The sequence below is a fragment of the Anolis sagrei genome, chromosome 1 (genome assembly GCF_037176765.1).
Source record: "Anolis sagrei isolate rAnoSag1 chromosome 1, rAnoSag1.mat, whole genome shotgun sequence".
Classification (NCBI taxonomy): Eukaryota; Metazoa; Chordata; class Lepidosauria; order Squamata; family Dactyloidae; genus Anolis; species Anolis sagrei.
The window spans coordinates 263,062,730-263,082,541 of record NC_090021.1 but is presented as its reverse complement, the minus strand read 5'-3'; the positions used below and the strand labels follow the sequence as shown (position 1 = coordinate 263,082,541).

At 43.6% G+C, this 19,812-nt stretch overlaps 1 protein-coding gene across 1 annotated transcript in view; it reads left to right on the top strand.

Annotated features, from left to right (window-relative positions):
* Positions 1-260: 260 nt before the first annotated feature.
* The window catches only part of GAS2 (growth arrest specific 2), a 156,297-nt gene continuing 136,745 nt past the window's right edge, over positions 261-19,812 (top strand). Inside the window, exon 1 of the mRNA XM_060765846.2 lies at positions 261-582. The gene's annotated coding sequence lies outside the window, so the exon portion shown is untranslated. The remainder of the gene's footprint in view (positions 583-19,812) is intronic.

Genomic DNA, 19,812 nt, shown 5'->3' with positions numbered 1-19,812 from the left:
CATTTTGTTTGTTCCAACTTGTCTTTTTCACCCCAGGAACACCTCAGAAGGAAGCTAATAATCAGGTCACTTGGGTCTCCAAATGAAACCTTTTGCCAGCATAGGTCCAACAAACCCCAAGTCCCTTCTTTTCCAGTTGCACTTTCCCTCCACAAAATAGTGGAAGTAGCAGCCCGGAGCTGGCTCCCCTCCCCTCCACCCCTTCCCCGAATTCCCGGCCAATAGAGCTTGTAATTCAATCTCTCCGCGTTTCAAGGGTAAAACCGGTATCAATTGTATTTGCCAGTGTGGTCGTCGCTCCCTTCTGCTCCCCCCCCCCTTTCCCCCCAAAAAGTCAGCGTTAAACTTCCGTTCAGTCTATGCGGACTGATGAAATGTAGGAAATCTGTTTCTGGCGGGGTTGGGGAGGAAAAAAAAACAGGTTTCCCAAAGAGAGCACCAAGTCGAGAGAGATCAGAAGAGAAGTATGAAGAGTGGCAGCAAGGCGCCTGCTGCTGCTGCTGCTCCTGGAGAACGGTTGAGGCGAGCAGAGCTGGACAGGGAGCAAGTGGAGAAGAGTGGTGGGGACACCGCGCCGAGAAAGTGAGTGAGATCCTTCCTTCTTTTTTGCAAAGGGAGGGGTGGCGGAGAGAGAGGAAGGCGTGAAGCGCAGTGGCTGCCTCTTGAGCGAGAGCCCTCTCCGGGGAAGGCGCTCTCGAGAGGCTCTTTTGTGAGCCATTCTCAGAACATCTGACTGAGTGGCTTTCCCCCTCCTCTCGGCCTGAGGCTGCTCTCGCAAGGGGAGGGCACCGCGACGCCTGCCTCGTTTGTGGAGGGTCAGTGCCTCTCTGCGGGGAAAGGGCGGCGGTTTCTCGACCTTCGTGGGGTGCATCTACATTGCGAACCGATGCCGGTCGGCCCCGTTTTAACTTTTTACGGAATCGTAGGTATTCCAGCTCATCACACTAGAGAATGAATCCACTTGAAATCTGGTTTCTGCCTCCTGCAGAATTCTGGGGTTTGTAGTTGTAGCGAGGCTGTTAAAGGCTTTTCCCTACACTACAAACCCCAGAATTCTGTAGGAGGCAGCAACCGGATTTAAAGTGGATTCATTCTCTAGTGTGATGAGGTCCAATTGTCATGTGATGAGGCTGCAGCACTCTTGGGCAGAGGAGGCTAAAGACCTTGCCAATCGACACACTTCCAACTATCCCGTAGCACTGAGCCCTGGCAGTTGAAGTGGGGCCAAACTGTGCAGGGTATGTCGAGATGAACCCGTGATTTTCTCCGCTCTGCAAAGAGAGGCGCTCCCTGGGCTCACGAAGTTCGCAAACAGGAGGAAAACCCCCGTCCGGTTTTGAACCAATGGAGAAACGGTGGCTTCCTTTCATTGGGGATGGGTCTGCCAGGAAAAGGGCTGCGTGGGTGGGGAGTCCTCCAGGGCTCTTCCCCGCCAAGGCATTGTTTCCAGAAGCTGGGTCGAGTCTTGCAGCAGGGCTTTTGCGCATAGATATTATGGGACTCCAAGGCAGATGAGGGAGTCCGCCTCCGCTCTCAGGGCTGGACCTTGGCAGGGTCTCTTTTCCCCTAAGAGAAGCCCCGGTGCAGCAGGCAACGCCTTCCCCCCATAAGCATGAGGGTGTGAGTGTGGAGGAGCTGGAAGAGGACTATGAGGCACATCATGTTGTTTTAGAACGGGAATAGAACCCTTGACCATCTTTGGGAGCAACTAAATTGTAGAATCAATGCAGTCTGACCCTGCTTTAACTGACATGGAGTTGTAATTTCCCAAGGGGAGAAAGGCGGGGTATAAATAAAATAAATAATAATATAATAATACTATACAATAATAATAGTATTATTATTAGTTATTAATTTAATAACTAATTAAAGTAATTAATATTAGTTGTTAATTATTATTATTAACAATAATAGCAACAACTCTTTGTTTGCCAAAGAGTATTTATTTATTTACCGCATTTGTATACCGCCTTTCTCAGCCAGAGGCGACTCAAGCACTTTTTGGCAAACAATGCGAAATACTTTGTAAAACTACAGTCCCCAAGATTCTGTAGCGCTGAGCCATGGCAGTTGAAATGGAGTCAAGCTGCATTCATTCTACAGTGCAGATGTGCCTTAAGGGGTTGGTAAACTCCAGCTGTCATCCTCCCTGGCTGGCTACTCTGTGGATGGATTATGGAGTTTCATAACATCTGGAGGTCACCAAAGACACCAAGAACCTCTGCCCTGTCCAGATATTGAATCCCAGATGCCCTCAACATGAGCCAGAGAGTTTAGTGGCAAGGATGATGGGAGCTGGAGTATAGCAATGTTTTAGAACAGGTCCATGGAAACTCACAACACATAGATTATGGAGAATGTTGTTTCTTAAAAGGGAATGCAAAATCTGCGACCCTCTAAAACAGGCCTGGGCAAACGGGCCCTCCAGGTGTTTTGGACTTCAACTCCCACAAGTCCTAACAGCCTCAGACCCCTTCCTTTTCCTCCTCAGCCACTTAATCGAAAAGGAAGGAAAAGGAAGGGCCCTGAAGCTGTTCTGAATTGTGGGAGTTTTAGTCCAAAACACCTAGAGGGCCCACGTTTGCCCAGGCCTGTTTTAGAGGGTCACAGATTTGGCACCCCCATTTTAGAAACAACATTCTCCATAATCTATGTGTTGTGGGTCTCTATGGCCCTGTTCTCCGAGATAGGATGGCCTCCCAGTATCCAAGCAACTTCCAGGTATTATTATATTTAAACTAACGCTCCCCAAGTGTAGTAATTGACCACACATTTCGGTCCCTGGGTTCACTGTAGGGAAGACAGGAGCAAAAAAGAGATGGTTGAAAGAGACCATCAACATTGGATTGTCATCCTGATGGGAGATGTTATTTCTAAATGTGAAGAAGTTTCTATACTCCATTTTCCATCATCCCAGGACACTGCTAGTTCTGGCTTGTGTTCATGGAATCGAAACACCTGGAGGGCCACAGGAATCTTGTGTACTTGTTAACTTCCAGCTGTTGCTGCAAAACCTCAAATCCCATCAATTGAGGGCCCTTCTAGACAGGCCTTTACCCCAGGATGTGATCCCAGATTATCTGGCAGTGCAGACTCATATAATACAGTTTAAAGCAGAAAACCTGGGATCAGATCCTGGGGTAAAGGGCCCTGAATAATACCAGGACGCAATCCTAGTGGTTGCCCCTACCAGCTGAGGTTTTATCTCAGGTTAAAGTGTACTTATGTGTAGGACACCATCCAGCCTCTGATGGCGTTGGCTTCCAGCCATCCCTTCCATTCATTTCGATTTGATTGGCCAAATTACGCATCTTGAATGTGGACACCCCAAAATGAAGCCATGAAAGGGGACCCAAGGTGGTGCCGCTTTCTCCGGCTTTCAGGGTACAGAGTTGAGGAAAAAAGACACAACATGGTGGATCTGATAAACCTCTTAACACTGGGTGCGTTGGGATTTCCCCCCTTCCCTTTCGTTCCTTTCTCTGTATTGTTCTCTGAAGATAAGTATCTGTTGAAAGAGGGAGGGAAAGGGAGGATGCGCGTGTTTCTCTGGTTCTTCTGCAGAGCTCGAGGTGAACCCTGGGGAGGCACCGGCATTTCCACCTCCCCCTCCCAATTCCTGGATGAGGAGAGAGAGAGAGGGGGGGGGGTTAGACAAGAGAACGAGACAGGCTCGCTCTTTGGGGGTCTCTGCAGGCATCGGGTTACCGCCGGGCTTCTTCAGGCTGGTCCCCCCCTCCCCCTCTTGTGCGTCCCTCTCCTAGAGAATTGCAGGCTAAAGAAGGAAAGAAAGGGGCCGATGGAGCAACTCTTGGCTTTCTCTTTTCGTTCCTGGAGGGCTCTTTTTTCCTTCCTGGGAGGGGGATCCACGGAGAAGGCCGCTTTCTCCGCCGCATTGCGGGTTTCCTCCCATCTCCAGGGCAGAGAGAAGGGCCGGGAAGGAGGAAAGGGAGAGCGGAGGCGGAGAGATCCATGCCCTCCCTTTCCTCGCCTAAACGCATTCACTTCGGAGGGGGGAAGAGGAAAAGAGGGAGAGGAGGGAGGGAGGGAGAGGAAGAGAGGGGAAAGGGAGGGGAGAGAGAGAGGGAGCGGAAAAGAAAGGGCTGGTAAGAGGAAGAGAGAGGGAGAGTGAGAGAGTGAGAGAGGGAGAGGAAGAGAGGGAGAGAGAGGGAAGGAGAGAGAGTGGGAGAGGGAAGGGATAGGAAGAGAGAGAGGGAGAAGAGAGAGGGAGAGAGAGGGAACGGGAAGGAGAGAGGGGGAGAGGGAGAGAGAGGGGAAGAGAGAGGGAGAGGGAAGGAGAGAGAGTGGAGAGGGAGGGAGAGGAAGAGAGAGGGAAGGAGAGAGAGTGGGGGAGAGAGGGAAAGGGAAGGAGAGAGGAGAAGAAGAGAGGGAGAGAGAGGGAAAGGGAAGGAGAGAGGGGGAGAGGGGGAGAGAGGGGAAGAGTGAGGGAGAGGAAGAGATAGAGAGGGGGAGAGAGGGAGAGAGACAGAGAGAGGAGAGAGGGGGAGAGAGAGGGGAGAGAGATAGAGAGGAAGAGAGAAAGAGAGACAGAGAGAGGAAGAGAGAAAGAAAGAGAGGGAGAGGAAGAGAGACAGAGAGGGGAGAAAGGAAGAGAGAGACAGGGGGGAGAAGAGATAGGGAGAGGGAGAGGGAGAAGAAGAGAGAGGGGGAGAGTGAGTGTAGCTCGTTTGAATGGGATTGAACGGGACAGGAGCTGACATTCTGCAAAGCAGTTTTCTCCCTTTCTTACGGAGACCCTGATTCAGTTTGGTCGAGCTCTATCTTGCCCCGGGCTTCCTGCCAAGCCGGCGAGAAATTGATCCGAGGAGGGAAATGGGAGTCGAGAGGCTCCCTCCGCAGAAGGGATTCTCTGCTTCTGGAGGAGACTTATGGGAGGGGGAAGCGACAGGTTGGCTGTGAATGGCGAGATGAAACGTTTCTAGACGAAGTCTATATCCCTATACACGAGCCTGTGTGCGTACCTGCCTTCAAGTTGACTTAGGGCCCTTCCACACATCTGACTACAATCCCACATTTTCTGCTTTGACCTGCAATATATGGCCGTGTGGACTCAGATAACCCAGTTCAAAGAAAATGTTGTGGGATTTTCTGCCTCGATATTCTAGGGGTCACTCCACACAGCCCAGAGTATCAAGGAAGAAAATTCCACATTATCTGAGTGTGGACTCAGATAACCTAGTTCAAAACAGATATTGTGGGATTTTGTGCCTTGATATTCTGGGATATAGGGCTGTGTGGAAGGGCCCTCAGACAACCCAGTTCAAAGAACATATTGTAGGATTATCTACCTTGATATTCTGGGTTATATGGCTGTGTGGAAGGGTCTTTAGGGTGATCCTATGAATTACAGGTGGGTTTAAGGCAAGGAATCATCATAGGTGGTTTTGCCCCTTCTTCTGCAGTGTAGCCTTCAGCAGTGCTTCTTTGGCTCAAGACAGGGGTCCCAAAAATTTGGTAGTAGTAAAGTTTTCTGAACATCACCCTTGTGGCTGTTTTAGACATAAACACGCATCTGTTGTGCAGTGTTTACAGTGGTCTCGCAGAAGATGCTTGAGCTGTACTTCATAAAAAGGGAAATCAGCCTGTTTAACAAGCCTTATTAATGCTGAAGTTTTGTTATCAGTAAATGTTTGATTTTTATACCTATATAAAAGTTTCCCAGGCTTAAAAGCGTCACAAGTGGAAAAGTTTAAGGTCCCTCCTACATTGCCATATAATCCAGATTATCTGCTTTGAACTGGATTATATGGGAGTACACTGGCAGAACATAGTATCTTTAGGGCAGTGGTTCCCAACCTTTTTTTTTTTTTTTTTACCAGGGACCACTTTGACCACTCACCACTCTTCAACATTAGGTTTACGAATCAGTTTTTGGTCAACTTCAGATTTGATTTGGTTATTTAGGGTGCTGATTCAGAAAACTGCATTAGATAGACCACATCACCTCTAGTTTCTGATACAGATCATAGGCCACCCAGTAGTCACCACCTGATTGGCCACAAAAAGCCATATTTAATAAGCCTCAACACTATAAGGGGCGTTCACAAGACCAGTAGTTTTTATTGCAACTGTGTAGTAATGGTGAGGTCCACTGCTTTTGGGTATTTAGAATCTGTAGGAAAGGCACAGGGGGATTTAAGTGGAGTATATTGTTTCCTCAGGAGGTATTTTTGTGCTGAGGTTCATTTCTACAATGTGTTGAATGATAAGAAAAGGTTTAGGAACATAGGAAGAATGCCCTATCATCATTACAGAGGGTTGAACAGAAGCTCTCCGAAGCTTTAAGTGCTCTTACTGCCTATTACAGGGAAAACCAGCTGATCCCTAACCCATCTAAAACACAGACATATGCCTTTCACCTTAAGAACAGACAAGCATCCCGAGCTCTGAGGATTACCTGGGAAGGAATCCCACTGGAGCATTGCAGCACACCCAAATACCTGGGAGTCACTCTGGACCGTGCTCTGACCTACAAGAAGCACTGCCTGAATATCAAGAGGAACAATAGAAACAATATCATACGAAAGCTGACTGGCACAACCTGGGGATCACAACCAGACACAGTGAAGACATCTGCCTTTGCGCTATGCTACTCTGCTGCTGAGTATGCATGCCCAGCGTGGAACACATCTCACCACACTAAAACAGTGGATGTGGCTCTTAATGAGACATGCCACATTATTACGGGGTGTCTGTGCCCTACACCACTGGAGAAATTACACTGTTTAGCTGGTATTGCACTACCCGACATCTGCCGGGAAGTAGCAGCCAATAGTGAAAGGACCAAGGCCTGGACATCTCCAGCTCATCCCTTGTTTGGGTATCAGCCAGCACATCAATGACTTAAATCAAGAAATAGTTTTCTAAGATCTACAGAGACACTCTCTGGAACACCTCAGCAAGCGAGAGTCCAAAAGTGACAGGCTCAAACCCAGAACCTCAACCAATGACTGATACCAAATGAGAGATTCCCCCCTGGGCACACAGAAGACTGGGTGACTTGGAAGGCGCTGAACAGACTGCGCTCTGGCACCACGAGATGCAGAGCCAACCTTAAGAAATGGGGCTACAAAGAGGAATCCATGATATGCGAGTGTGGAGAAGAGCAAACCACTGACCTCCTCCTGCAATGCAACCTGAGCCCTGCTACATGCACAATGGAGGACCTTCTTGTGGCAACACCAGAGGCACTCCAAGCGGCCAGATACTGGTCAAAGGACATTTAATCAACTACCAAGCTTGCAAACTTTGTGGGGTTTTTTATCTGTTTGTTTGTTTTTTCTGTTAAAATGTAATACAATGGTCTGATTGCCCCTGACACGATAAATAAATAAATAAATAAATAAATGAGTTACAGAGGGACACAGCCTCTCCACTAGGGTTGCTAAAGTGAAAACTTGGGACAGCTCCTGGATCTAGAACAAATTGCATAGGAAAGGCCTTCTTAAACCTTTCCCACTCACAACCTGTTTCTGCCTAAGATGTTTTTATACATAGGTATAAAACCAAACATTTACTGATAATAAATTAGCATTTGCAAGGCTTGCTAAAAAGACTGATTTTTAAAAACTTTTTATGTATAGGCACCCCCCCCCCCCAAGTTACAAATAAGTACATTCTGCAGGTTTGTTCTTAAGTTTAATTTGTTTGTATGTTGAAACAGGTACATTTATAAGTATAACTCCAGCCACATATATATATATATGTATAGATATAGAGAGAGAAGGGGAGGGAGGGAAAGCGAGTGCTTTGGACAGCATAGGGTTCACACCTCGGTGGTGTTTGTTTTGCTGTTTGAGACCCTCTTCAGAATATTTCACCTCACTTTCCGTCCATGTGATAATTGGACTTTGAAAAATTTGGCTTCTCAAATCCTTGTGGAAACAAGGATTGGTAATCAACCTTTAGTGGAGAGACCTTTTCATGATGATAACTCTTTCAGGAGTGAATTTCCCTTCCATGGGGTAGATTTCCCTCACTTCCTATTGCCTCACCCCTGTTCTTAACAATGAGTTGTTTGTAAGTCCTATGTTTTAACTTGGGGACAGTTTGTACAGCTTGAAGCATTTTCTGTAGAGTCCACTGTAACTGCACATTGTTGCTAACAGATTCATGTAATATCAAAAATAGCCACTAGGTGATGTTCAGAAAAACTTTACTGTTGCTGATGTTTTCATGACCCAACATTGATCTCTGGGGACCACATTTGGGGTTGTGATCCACAGTTTAAGAAGCAGTGGCCGGGGGCGGGGGGGGGGGGGGGGATTCACCAGATGTTGCTGGTTACCTGCTTGCATGAGACACACACTTGTTTAAAGCCCATCTTCCAGACAACCAGGAGCAATTTCCAGTTTTCAATCTATACAATCTTGTATATTTCAAGCTATACAATCATGTATAGCTGTGTGTCTCTTCTGGTGTTACCTTTGGGAAGTGAGCTTGAGGGGAGAACAAAGGCTGTTTTTGCAACTATTAAGCTCTTCTGACATCCAGACCACTCTTTTTCTGACTAAAAAGACCACTGTAAAAAAGCACCGGGATTGTGGTGCAGCACCGGGATTGTGGTGCAGCTGGCTGAGTGTCAGCTGCATTAAGATCACTCTGACCAAAAGGTCATGAGTTCGAAGCCAGCCCGGGCTGGAGTGGGTGTCCAGCCATTGTGTAGCCCGTTGTCGACCTTTTCAACCCGAAAGACAGTTGCATCTGTCAAGTAGGAAAATAAGGTACCACCTTGTGTGGGAGGCTAAATGTAACTAATTTATGAGGCCATAAAGAAAAAAGACTCCGGGGAATGTGGAATGCGGAAGAACTTCATTGGTGTCGTTGATGGACGATGAAAAGCAGCAGCTCCCCTGGCGGCCAGAAAAAAGTTAAATAGCCTCAGTGTATTTGTCTGTTAAACGTTATTTGTCAAACTGGCATTGAATGTTTGCCATATATGTGTTTACTGTAATCTGCCCTGAGTCCCCTGCGGGGTGAGAAGGGCGGAATATAAGAACTGTAAATAAATAAATAAATAAAATGTTGCAAGGAGCAACCTTTTGAGTAGATTGTATGCCCCCCCCCCCCACACACACACTGTCTAACTTCAATAGATACTAATTTTTCAAAACCAGAACAGTTCTGGCCACTTTTGGGTCCTTTGTGGGATTATTGGCACTCTGTAGGGAATCCTTGTGGTGCCCTGTAGGGTCCCAGAGGAAGCAAATTCATCCTTGGGCCCACTGAAGTTAATAACATCATTTTAGGATCACTGGAAAGAATGTATTTCCTGTCCCAAACAGGTATATCCACACTGCACAGTTATACCATTTTAACCCATTAAATATCCATGCTATGGAATTCTGAAATGTGTAGTTTGTTGAGATACTCAAAGGTCACTACTAAAAAATGAATGGTCATGGTTTCATCCTATGGATAGGAGCCCCCAGTGGTGAAGTGGGTTAAACCCTTGTGTCACCAGGACTGAAGACTGATAGGTTGCAGGTTCGAATCCAAGGAGAGCTCCCTTTGTCAGCTCCAGCTCCCTACACGGGGACATGAGAGAAGACTCCCACAAGGATGGTAAAAACATCAAAAACATCCGGGCATCCCCTGGGCAATGTCCTTGCAGATAGCTAATTCTCTCACACCAGAAGCAACTTGCAGTTTCAGAAAAAAAATCCTATGGAATCTGGGATTTGCCGTTTATGGGGTCAGATTTGGAATTCTCAGCCAGAGTGCCTATTCACACTCCAAACTCCAGGATTCTACAGGTTAAAGTGGAATCACAGTGTTACTATGGTGTAGTATGAAGCCCCTGTCCCACCAAATAGCAAATCCAGGAATGTGACAGCTGCACTTTTGACCTCATGCAGGACACAGGATTTCCAAATGACTTAGTACAGACACAAGCAAGAAGAATGACCGGGAATATGTGGTCTTTAAAGAAAGGTTACAATATTTGCCTTTTTAGGAAAAAAAAAAGCAATCAGAGAGTAGGCTTAGAAAACTATGCATAGAGACTTGGAATATAATGCATAGTGTGGTAGACAGTTTTTCTCCATCATTATATTAGGTGGGGGGACAGAAGGTAGATCTGGATTTATTATGTTTCTGAGTGATTTTCCATAGATTGGCAAGAACTCCTGGTTGTTTAACAATGACCACAAGGAAATTATTCTCTGTCCCGAGTCATCATAAAAAAAATGAAGAACACTTGGATAGCCAGGAATGGATGGACTGGAATGAGAATGCTTTAATTCCAACTGTATGTGGTAAATTTCAGGGATCTAGTGAAAACAAAGTAAGTACTGCTAGCCTTCCACATTTGTATGGATTAGGAGCACAGAACCCCAGCAAAAGTAAAAAGCTTAATAAAGACATTCCTGATTTTTTTTACCTCTCTAGGAATCTCTCAGTCCTCCAGCATGACTCTGTGGTCAACCTCTAGCAGTTGACCATAGAATTGCGCTGGAGGATCAAGATATTCCTAGAGAGAAGTTTTTAATCTGCAAAAGTAATACCCAAAAAAGTGAAAACATTGCAGTCAGCCAGATAAAAGATGCAAATGCTTTTGGGAGTGGCAAAGCTTTGTGGTTATCATCACAAAATGGCATCCAGGTTTATTTGTCGTGCCAGAGCAGCCAGTCCATTATATTACATTTCTAACAGAACAAAGCAAACAAACAGAAAAATACACAACTTGTGAGTTTGGTAGCTGGTTAAATGTCCTTTGACCAGTAACTGGCCACATGGAGTGCTTCCGGTGTTGCTGCAAGAAGGTCCTCCATTGTGCATGTGGCAGGGCTCAGGTTGCATTGCAGCAGGTGGTCAGTGGTTTGCTCTTCTCCACACTCGCATGTCGAGGATTCCACTTTGTAGCCCCATTTCTTAAGGTTGGCTCTGCATCTCGTGGTGCCAGAGCGCAGTCTGTTCAGCGCCTTCCAAGTCGCCCAGTCTTCTGTGTGCCCAGGAGCGAGTCTCTCATTTGGTATCAGCCACTGGTTGAAGTGCTGGGTTTGAGCCTGCCACTTTTGGACTCTCGCTTGCTGAGGTGTTCCAGCGAGTGTCTCTGTAGATCTTAGAAAACTATGTCTAGATTTAAGTCGTTGGCTTGCTGGCTGATACCCAAACAGGGGATGAGCTGGAGATGTCTCTGCCTTAGTCCTTTCACTATTGGCTGCTACTTCCTGGCGGATGTCAGGTGGTGCAGTACCGGCTAAGCAGTGTAGTTTCTCCAGTGGTGTAGGGCGCAGACACCCCATGATAATGCGGCATGTCTCATTAAGAGCCACATCCACTGTTTTAGTATGGTGAGTTGTGTTCCACACTGGGCATGCATACTCAGCAGCAGAGTAGCACAGCGCAAGGGCAGATGTCTTCACTGTATCTGGTTGTGATCCCCAGGTTGTGCCAGTCAGCTTTCGTATGATATTGTTTCAGCAGGCATCCAGGTGAAGCTGGCATATTTACAAAATGTCTGTTTTGGTGGATGGGAGAAATAAAAAAAAAACCCACTGATTTTTTTCCTGCCCACTTTCAAATGAAAGGTAAGTAACTTGAATATCACACAGATAGCATACATAACTCACACACCCTAGAGAGAAAACATGCACTCTTGCAAATACAAACCTATATAGAGAACATGACATAAATTACCTCGGGCTCCAGGAGCCCCCGGTAGTGCAATGAGTTAAACCCTTGTGCTGGCAGGACTGCTGAACAAAAAGGTCAGCGGTTCAAATCTGGAGAGCAGGGTGAGCTCCCATATGTCAGCTCCAACTTCTCATGCAGATACATGAGAGAAGCCTCCCACAGGATAGTAAACCACGTGGGTGTCCCCTGGGCAATGTTCTTGCAGATGGCCAATTCTCTCACATCAGAAATGACTTGTAGTTTCTCAGGTCACTCCTGACACAGAAAAAACCCCAAAAACCTTGGGCCCCATTTTAGGAGAAAGAGGTGCTTTAATAAATACATGTGTGCATACATAGACAATTTCCTTTACAGAAGACAAGCACATGCCATAAAAAAACAGACCTACATAGAATGCACACACAACATCTTAGTGTAGAAGCCGCAAATGCATGCAGGATTAACTGCATAGTTTAATCCATGAGAAAGAAGAAAAATCCACACAAATCAAATGCATTGTATCCATGCCCCATGCAGAAAACACATAAGATACATGTTTTCTTTTGTTAGGCACACTGGCCTCTAAACTCTATGCCGCCTTTGCTCTGCCTTTGCTCTTTTTTTCCTCAGTTCCCAAACTGAGTCTCTTCACCGGCCTTTTGTTCTCCTCCCTAATCCTGCTCCCCATCCACAGCCCCATTTAAGAAACATTTGTGACAGACTTTAGCTGCACTGTTTAATCTTTAAGAAAGAAGAAAAATTGTGTGTGAGAAGTATGTTTGGCAGGACAAGGTAATAAGAGACTCTTGAGTCCTTCTCAAGCAATTCTGTTTTAACTGATTTCATTGAGACTTCTGTGGGGAGGAAGAGGAGGAAAGAGGAATAAGTAGGAGGAATAATGATGTGGAAATTCTGAGGATCTTTATTTACCTGAGAGTAAGCTGCATTGAACTCAGTGCAGCCTTCTTGTGAGCAGGCGTGCATAGAATTGCCCTGCTAATGACCACCTGCAAAATAGATGAATATGTTTGCTAATGTCATTTCGTGCTGGCTTCCAAGCCAACAGACTTACATAAGCCTTAGGCATCGGTGTGCAGGCATGTGCCAGGTTCCTGTCCTCTTGCATTTTAGGCACACCATGCACTTTGTATCAAATTGATTCATAACACAAAGGACAAAGGCTGCTTGTGAATTAGAGTTTACTTTATCAGAATAGATCACATTTTGATGTAAGCCCTTAAAAATTCTAATTGATTAATGAGTTTCAGATGGTGGCTCCCCCTCCTTCTTCCCCACTCTCCTCCTCCTTTCCTTTAACATGGAGAGTATGCTCCAAGCTAATCTGGGAGAGTTCCAGAACTTTGGGCTAAATTGGTTGTGGTATAGTTTATATGGATAATAAAATAACTAGAGAAAGAGAGAAAAAAGATTGAATTGCCTTACAAAAATATAATAGCTCTTGCAGCATATGAGTATCCTGTTATTTATTATTCTTAGAGAGGGAAAATAAGCAAATTACAATTTTGTGTACTTATGATGTAGTTAGAGTTAATATGTATTTTCTTATATTTTATTCCCTGAAATAGCCTACGATCTCTACTATAGTCTAATATGAGTGTGAGAATGTCAGTAGGGGGGGCATATTATTCCAATTTCCCTGTCTCACTTGTCATCTATCCTCATTATGAGGTGCTAGTAATGAAGGAAGACAGAGATGGGATAGATCTGGCCCTTCAGATATTTTGGAGTAAAACTCCCATGGCTCCTTAGTATTGGCTTTACTTGAGGGGCTTCTTTGGGAGTTGAAGTTCCCCAAACCTAGTGCATCTGAGGGTACTTCCAGACAGCACAAAATGCAAGTTTAAGAAGGGAGGACAAAAAAACCACAGGACCTGAGAGATGGTCCCCCACACAGACTTTTGGGTCCCGGGATTTCTTCCCCTGATGTTCTCTGTCTTGGAACAAGATGGAGAGCAGATGGGTAACATCCAGTGGAAGGTTGTTTTTTTTTTTTTTAAAAAAAATAACTCCATTATGCGTGGAATCATATATGTGCACATGTGAATATCTTAATATAAATATAAGCAGATTTGCATGTGCACATATGAGGTTCAGCACATAATACAGTGATTTTTTTTAAAAAAAACCCCTTCTGTCAGATTTCTCCCTTCCTATGATTGTTTCTTCAAGCTGTGTTTAATATTATACAGTTTAAAATAAAGAGTTTCAGGGAATTCTAATTGTTCTCCGTTTGTACTTCCTTTCAGTCAGTTGTGTGTCCGTTTCATAGCCCAGCTTTTTCAGACTTTTAAAAAGCAGATATGTGCTGGAGCAGTCTCAACAGAGGGGAGGGAAGGAAATCACGTGTTTTTGTTAATTGCAAGGATATACAGTAATGTGAACATGCACATTTTTTGACTGGAATTGGCATAAAAGGAGAACTTTTTACCCCATTTTTTTGACCGTTACAGCAAATCAGCGTGCATTTAACACTAACGTCATGTAGCCACCCCCCCTTTTAACACAGGAAATCCCATGTTTTAGGTACTGTTTAGATGGGTCCTGAGAGACATCTTTCATCCATATGTTGCACCTTGACCTTTATGTACAGTTTTGAATGCTTTTTGAATTATGCCTTCTAGGCATCAAATAGGACCCACTAGAACAGATGAAATGTTTCAGTGACTTTCCTTCAATTTATGAACTGGCATTTTCCTGTTATTTCTCATGTTATTTATACCATATTGTTTTTCTACAAACACAGGCATTTATTGCAAAGTTATATTGTGTTTCTCATGTCTTTTGGAAAAGGGTGATATTATTGTTAGAAATAAATACATATTTTCAGGCTGTGAGATCAGTAAGAAACCCTTGTATAGAGTCTATCTTCCATTACCAGAAATTCTTAAAGTGGCTTACATCATGACATCATATACAGTTCTAATAAAATGAAGACAAATATTGCACATTTTCAACACAGAGACCTATACTGTTATTATTTAAGATTTATTTGGCACCAGCAGTGTATTGGATTCTACATATAATACATGTGATGCTGTTCCTGCATGGAAGGCTTTCTTTCCAAGCTTAAATCAAAATGCTTCTCTTTAAATCTCCTAAGGTTAGTAGAACTAAGCTGGATTAATTGGGAGCTTCAGCAACATAGGGCAATGATGTGCTTTTGTTTAGGGATCCAGTTGAACAACCACACCTTCCTCCAGAATAGTTCAGTTGCATGTTCTACTTTGCTTTTTCTATCCTTCCATTCTCACAACAAATCGGCAGTGTGGGTTCACTGAACATGCTTTGTTTTGGGGAGGCCTTTTGGCCATTGCAAACCTTTTTATTTTAAGGATGGAATATTATATTGCTTTGTCAGGTCCACCTCTGCCTCAAGTCATAATTTGATTTCAGAGCTTAGTTTTGTCAGTTACAAGTGATGGTGCCGCCACAATTTTCTTAATGTTGCTGAAATTTGATATTGCAAAGACTGTGGCACATGACACATTCTTCAAGAAAAGTGTCAAGTTACCAGTATATATGAATGAAAATAGCTTCCTTCAACCATAGTATTTTCATAATTATCAATATAATGTACATCATCATCACCTACCTCCTTGGGGCAATTCATAAAACCATTTTAGTGGGAAAAGTAGTATTTATTAATGGGTTGAATAAATAATATTTGATCCTGCCTCCCCTAGTTCTGTGTCTGGAGCTGATTGGATTGAATCAGTATAAAGATTTGGAAAATGATGTTAGACAGCCTCATACATGTCATAATACATATGGAAAATAAGAACAAATTAACATCTTTAATTTCCACATGTGGAAAATCCACTGAGAATCTGCTGGCATATTCGTTATCAGGATTACTACAAGAAAGCCTTCGATCCATTTGCTAGTGTCACTTGCAGTAGGGCACTCAAGGCTACTGAGAAGTAGAATAAAAGGAAGGTGATTGTTGCATGCCATCAAGTTCTTTCCAATTTAAAGTGACTCTAAGGCCAACTTATGGTGTTTTCTTGGCAAGATTTGTTCAGAGGTTGCCATCACCTTCTTCTGAGGCTGGACAAGTTTGGCTTTCCCAAAGCAACCTTGTGTGTTTTCTTGCTTGAGCAGGAATTTGAATATGAGGATGAGTTGTAGTCCAACACCCAAACCATTATGTCACACTGGGAGGTTGCAACGCGGTTTTCGAGAGAATAGCTATGAGCCACATACCTTGGCTTGAAATTCCTGATTTAGTTTGTGAACTTTAAATATGGTGGAAGATGCTGACTTAAAATTCAACTTCTTGTTAACTAGTGTTTGTCCACAAACTGGGTTTTTCGTTAGCCAATACAAGAAATTGAGTGGCCTGTTCTTTTCCCACAAAGTAAGGAATTCTTCTCACTTCTCTTCTAACTTAGGACTGAGTCATTGCTTTAACAACAATCTCACTCTGGCCTTGTATTTTTAACTCATTGTCTTATTCCATGCGTTTATTGATTATTCTGCTCTTTTATCATACCATCTTTCTACTTTGACTCTTAGATTCTGCCAGCTTCCTTCAGTTGGACTTGGGCTGTGGCTTGTAACTGAAACTGTTTCCTGCCTCTGTTCCTTCACCCTGTTCCCCAATTCTGCCTGGACACATCTGTACTGCTTTCTGTGGGCTCAACTTCCTATATCAGACAGTAACAAGTTAGCTGCTGAGAGCCAAAGAGCAATGTGTATTGATAAATGAGTTCAGTAGCGATGATCAAATTGCCCCTATCATTAGGCAGAAGGAAGCTTCAGGCCGCAGGTGCTGGGAGGTAGCAGTAAGGTGTTGGAGGAAAGCTGTATCTCATGTGTTCTTTCCTCTACCCCATAATCCATTTTGTTAGCCTCCCACATGGTGGAGGATGTTGTACCCTTGCTGCTGCTAGTCAGTATTTGTATGTGAAATGGGTGGTATGTCCAATTCGATCTTTGCCTCCTACAAGTAAAATGTTTTCATTTATTGCTGGCAGAGAATACCTCTGTCTTCTCCATCTTGCTACCTTCATCTTAATAGAGGACCAAATATATAATATTTTTTTGTTATTGAAGATGCATATCCGCATCAAAGTATCTCATGTGATGATGGAACTGATTGCAATGCGTAAGTTGCCTTTTAAAGTGAAAGGCTGGTTTGTTCATTTCTAACAGAAGTTCGCAATGCTCTCTTTAATGCACAAGCTTCTGTCTGTGTGCAGATTCACATTGGCTTCCAGCAATAATGTCATCTAATCTACATGTTTTGTGGGCGCAATGTAAGTGCTTATTTATTAATGTGTCATCGGCATGTCTACTTTTTGGTAACCTGCTTTGCAAGTTCCAGTGTTCACAGCAGAAGTTACTGGTTTTTTTTATTTCTTTTTGAAAATACCTCATTCAGTCTGGTGAGCAAGGCCAGGAGGCAGATGAAAACTCAGGAGACTTTTTTTTTCTCTTTTTAAGTACCCCCCCTTTTTTTTAACTAATGAGAAATAGCAGTACTAGGTAAGTTGGAATTTATGTTAGATTCTGTTAAACTAAGTTTGAGTATCTGGCTAGTTTTTGCTCATTTATTTCCTAAAGAGTTTTTCTCCAGTATTCTGTGGTTGCTGTTAACTTTTCAGTTCAACTAGCTTTGTTGATGTTGCTGTTATTTTTCTTTTCATCATTTGGTGAATGTTGTCTCTGCTTGTTTTCAATATGTTTTATTTTAGTGATGCAACAATTAAATAATCTTTATCTGCAATTTGACTTACCCATGCCTCAGGACAAACAATCTTTCTAGGAATTTGTTAGGTTCTCCAGTACAATTCTATGGTATGCTTCCCTTGGGGGTTACCATAGAGCTTTGCTGGAAGACCTAGAAAATTTCTAGAGATTATGTCTCTTAGGAATCTTTAGGTCCTCCAGCACACCTCTACTGTATTATGAGAAAAAGGTCAAGCAAACTAATGGCATTCAGTTGTATTCTTGGTTTCGGGTAAACACAGTCTGGCCAGGAATGTATTCACCCCTTGGATATGTAGGTCTTAGTATATATCACTAAACCAGACAGTAGGGCACCTAGTTGATAAATACTCTAGACATAAATGCGCAGTGGCCTCAAAAGTTATCTGTCCATCTATCCATCTGTTTGCACACACACAATGTTATGTTATTTTAAAACATCAGTTCCCATCCTTTGATCTTCTGGGTATTTTGGTATAATGAATCCATAACTCATAAAGTTGGCATACTTTCTGTTAGTAGGGGCAATGACGTTGCTTGCTTCACAGCTCAGATGCACCAGTCTCTCAGAACTTTGCTACAATTTTTAAAGTGTGTGCAGATAGGAAGGGCTTTTTTCCCTTACATTGTCATTCTTGTTATTCAAGGTACTGTGGATTCATTGGTTTATTGGCATGAATTGAGAAACACAGTTGTTTTCATTTTTTTGCCTTTGCTTGGGAAGTTAGCTATGGGGACTGTACTTCAGAACATTATACGTACACCATGGTTTTAGAGTCAAACAGTCAAAGATTTCTCCCTTAATCTGCTACATAATAGTTTTTTTAGAACTACATTGAAGATGGGATCATAAGCATGCGAAACATGTAGCTTTATCTGACATGGGGTTGTCTAGTGATAAAACCTGGTAAATGCCATCGATAGAATAGAGATGCCATTGCTTCTTATAGAGTTTTTGTACAGTATAGCTTTCCAAATTAGCTGCCGGTTGGAAATTAGTTTGTTGAAAACCTGTCTTGTCTAGTACCATCTACCGAGACATGTAAGCTTCATTATTCCTCAACCTTCATCTGTGGTGCAAATATTATAACACTGGTTTACTTTAGAGATCAAGTGGCGGGGGGGGGGGGGATATTTGCCCTCCAGATATTATTGCACTGCAACTCCCATGTGCTCAATACAGAGTACCTAATGGTGAAAAATGATAGGTTGTTCCAGGAATACTTGGAGGCCTACATGTTCCACTTTATCTAATTTATGGCATTGGTGAGTACTGATAATATATAAATGGTGAATTCTCAGCACTGAAGAGTTCTAATGCTTTAATCCTAATGCTTTAATGATGAAATATGACCCAAACAATTACCATCCAGTCATCCTCACGTTGATACCATTCAAGATTCTGGAAACGCTCATTAAGGAAGTGGTCTGCAAACACTTAGAAAGGAAAGTGGTCATCACTGATAGCCAACATGGATTTGTCAAAAACAAGTCATGCCAGACTAATCTGATCTCTTTTTTTGATAGTTACAAGCTGGGTAGATGCAGGGAATGCCATGGATGTAGTGTATATGGATTTCAGTAAGGTCTTCGGCAAGGTCCCCATGACCTTCTGGCAAACAAACTAGTCAAATGTGGGCTAGGCAAACAGGGACAAATGGAAAACTAAATGCACTTAGGTGCAAAAATGAAATGCAAAGATACAGCATGGTGGAAATCTCGCTCAACAGCAGTACGTGTGAAAAAGATCTTGGAGTCCTCGTGGACAACAAGTTAAACATGAGCCAGTAATGTGGTGCAGCAGCTAAAAAAGCCAATGGGATTTTGGCTCGCATAAACAGGGAAGTCATGCTACCCCTTTATTCTGCCTTGGTCAGACCACACCTGGGTTACTGTGTCCAATTCTGGACACCACAATTTAAGGGAGATATTGACAAGCTGGAATGTGTCCAGAGAAGGGTGACTAAAATGCTCAAGCGTCTGGAGAGCAAGCCCTATGAAGAGTGGCTTAAATTGCTGGGCATGTTTAGCCTACAGAAGAGCAGGCTGAGAGGAGACATGATGGGCATGTATAAATATGTGAGGGGAAATTGTTGTCTGCTTCCCTGAAAAGACATGGAACAATGGCTTCAAACTACAGGAAAGGAAATTCCACCTGAACATTAGGAAGAACTTCCTAACTTTGACAGCTGTTTAACAGTGAAACTCTCTGCCCTGGAATGTGGTGGAGGCTCTTTCTTTGGAGGCTTTTAAACAGAGGTTGGATGGCCATCTGTTGGGGTGTGCTTTGGATGCAATTTTCCTGCTTCTTGGCAGGGGGTTGGACTGGATAGTCCATAAAGTCTCTTCTAACTCTATGATTCTATGATGGGCATTAGGATTTTCCAAGGTTTATTGCAGATCAGATTAGCTGATGACAAAATGAAACCATTTTAACATAGCTTG